Source organism: Varanus komodoensis, unplaced genomic scaffold (genome assembly GCF_004798865.1).
Source record: "Varanus komodoensis strain SLA01 unplaced genomic scaffold, ASM479886v1 scaffold43, whole genome shotgun sequence".
In the NCBI taxonomy this organism is placed as follows: domain Eukaryota; kingdom Metazoa; phylum Chordata; class Lepidosauria; order Squamata; family Varanidae; genus Varanus; species Varanus komodoensis.
The window spans coordinates 4,701,443-4,704,781 of record NW_025335985.1 but is presented as its reverse complement, the minus strand read 5'-3'; the positions used below and the strand labels follow the sequence as shown (position 1 = coordinate 4,704,781).

General features: G+C 44.7%; 1 long non-coding RNA gene across 1 annotated transcript; it reads right to left on the bottom strand.

The window, feature by feature from the left end:
- Positions 1 to 221: 221 nt before the first annotated feature.
- On the bottom strand, positions 222 to 3,046 carry LOC123030224. The gene is made up of 3 exons (XR_006416063.1): positions 2,906 to 3,046; positions 453 to 458; positions 222 to 232 (listed from the first exon to the last, which is right to left on the bottom strand). It is a non-coding gene; the product is annotated as an uncharacterized LOC123030224 (long non-coding RNA).
- Positions 3,047 to 3,339: the final 293 nt, after the last annotated feature.

Genomic DNA, 3,339 nt, shown 5'->3' with positions numbered 1-3,339 from the left:
TCCCAGAGGACCAGACATCCCTGAGCTAGAGATCCATGAGGAAAGGGGTAATTCCCAGCAGTGGATATTTCATTCTCTGCGTTTGCGCATGATTGGGGGCGGGGAGAGGATGACCCCTGCAGATGAATTTTGGAATTTTCTCCGGTTTGTTTTCTTTAAGATTTCTATTAAAAATAAAATTCCTCTTGAGACAAAGGGGGTTGGGAGAAGAAATTAGGAAGTTTGGCAGCAGCTCTAGGGAGATTAGAAGGAGTGGCAGGGATTTCCTCTTGCCAGGAGGTTCTCAAATCAATCCCATCAGCCTACAATAAAATCACTCTGCTGGGTTCAGACACTACAACAAACCACTCTGAGAACAAACCATCTGAACATCCTAGTTTAACCCATGGGTTATCAGAGTGGCTCGTTCTCAACAAGCACTCCATTACAGAAAAGCCATTCTGTCTTTGGACATCACACTAAGCTACCTGGCAAACATCCAGAATGACGGGACACCATGTCTGGATCAGTCACTCTTATCCTAATCTATTGACTCAGCAATGAGTGTGGCAGCAAGAATCCAGAAAATGTTCCGGTAGGTACAAAATCAGTGAGTGTGGCTGAGGAGAGGTGGGCAGAAATGGTGAGAGCATCCTAAAATTGCAACTCGGAGGCAGGGGCAAGGGAGAGATGATCAAATGTCATAAAATTATGAATTTATTATTTGATTGATTGATTACATTTCTGTATCATCTGTCAGCCAAAGCTTGTCAAGCAGTTTACAAGTCACAGCTTAAAACTATACAATATAATAACGTTGTTGTTGTTAGTCGTGAAGTCGTGTCTGACCCATCGCGACCCCATGGACAGCATTCCTCCAGGCCTTCCTGTCCCCTACCATCTCCCAGAGTCCACCTAAGCTCACACCAACTGCCTCAGTGACTCCATCCAGCCACCTCATCTTCTGCCGTCCGCTTCTTCTTTTGCCATCTATTGTTCCCCGCATTAGACTCTTCTCCAGGGAGTCCTTCCTTCTCATTAGGTGGCCAAAGTATTTGAGATTCATCTTCAGTATCTGGCCTTCTAAAGAGCAGTCAGGGTTGATCTCCTCTAGGACTGACCGGTTTGATTGCCTTGCGGTCCAAGGGACTCGCAGGAGTCTCCTCCAGCACCACAATTCAAAGGCCTCAATCCTTTTGCGCTCAGCCTTCCTTATGGTCCAGCTTTCACAGCCATACATTGCAACTGGAAAAACCATAGCCTTGACTATACACACTTTTGTTGGTAGGGTGATGTCTCTGCTTTTTAGTATGCCGTCTAGATTTGCCATCGCTTTCCTCCCCAGGAGCAAGCGTCTTTTAATTTCTTGGCTGCAGTCACAGTCTGCAGTGATCTTGGAGCCCAGGAAAATAAAATCTGTCACTACCTCCATTTCTTCCCCATCTATTTGCCAGGAAGTGAGAGGACCGGATGCCATGATCTTAGTTTTCTTAATGTTGAGTTCCAAGCCAACTTTTGCACTCTCCTCCTTCACCCGCATCAAGAGGCTCTTTAGTTCCTCTTCACTTTCTGCCATGAGAGTGGTATCATCTGCATATCTGAGGTTGTTGATATTTCTCCCAGCAATCTTAATTCCAATTGGTAATTCATCTAGCTCCGCCTTTCTCATGATGTGCTCTGCATATAAGTTAAATAGACAGGGAGACAGTATACAGCGTTGCCGAACTCCTTTCTCAATTTTGAACCAATCAGTGGTTCCGTGTCCACTTCTCACTGTTGCTTCTTGACCCTTATATAGGTTTCTCAAGAGACAAATAAGATGGTCAGGTACTCCCATCTCTTTAAGAAGTTGCCACAATTTGTTGTGATCCACACAATCAAAGGCTTTAGCATAGTCAATGAAGCAGATGTTTTTCTGGAACTCCCTAGCTTTCTCCATGATCCAGCGTATGTTGGCAATTTGATCTATAGTTCCTCTCCCTCTTCGAAATCCTGCCTGTACTTCTGGTAGTTCTTGGTCCACATACTGCTGCAGCCTAGCTTGTAGGATTTTGAGCATAACTTTGCTAGCATGTGAAATGAGTGCAATGGTGTGGTAGTTTGAACATTCTTTGGCATTGCCCTTCTTTGGGATCGGAATGTAAACTGACCTTTTCCAATCCTGTGGCCACTGTTGAGTTTTCCAACACATAGTCAATCTGAGTCCACTGCATACTCACCCATAAATAAGCCCAGTGGAGCTTAGAATTGCACACATGTAGCCCAATCATTTATATATATATACTCAGATGTAAGCCATACTATGTTTCATTAAATTTATTATCCTGCAAGGATGCCTAACACAGAAACATTGAAACACAGCAAGTCAGAATGGACCTCCTGGGCCATCTAGTCTGACCCCTGGCTCCAGCTGGCTCCACTTATGACATGCCTACCATATGCATGTCCAGCCTATCCTTGAACACCCTCACTGATTGGAAGCCCATTCCATATCCTTGAGGTCCTAACTGTCAGGAAGTACTTACAGGCATCCAAATTTCTAGCCACTTGTCCCCTAACCTGTACTTATGACACCCATTCCTATGCCACAAGTGCAAGACCTTGCACTTATCTACATTGAACACCATCCTGTTGTCCCCTGTCCATTTCCATAGTCTGTCCATATCCTTCCGGATCTGGAGTTCCTGCTCCTTAGTTGTGGCCACCGCCCTCATTTTAGTATTGTCTGTGAATCTGATCAGCAGACTGGTCACCCCCTGTTCCAGGTCACTGATGAAAAGATTGAACAGGATTGATCCCAGGACAGAGCCCTGGGGGATTCCACTCACCATTCTCCAGCAATAGTTACCCTCTACTTTTGGTCTATCAACCATACTCTAATCCATTGGACACTGCATTGGTCTATCTCAAAACTCAATTTCCCAACCAGTCAATCTGATTCCTGTGTTGACCTCTGGTTATGTCCATGTGTAGAGTCATCTCTTGGGTTGTTGGAAAAGAGTGTTTGCTATGACCATCGTAGTCTCTTGACAAAATTCTACCAGCCTGTGCCCTGCTTCATTTTGTACTCCAAGGCCAAACTCGCCTGTTATTCCAGTTATCTTTTGGCTTCCTACTTTAGCATTCCTATCCCCCATGATGATAAGGACATCATTTAGGGTGTTAATCCTAGAAGGTGTTGTAGGCCTTCATAGAACCGGTCAACTTCAGCCTCTTCAGCACCAGTGGTTGGGGCATAGACTTGAACTATTGTGATGTTGAATGGTTTTCCTGGATTCAAACTGAGATCATTCTGTCATTTTGGAGATTGTATCCCAGTACTGCTTTTCCTACTCTTTTATTGACTATGAAGGTTACTCC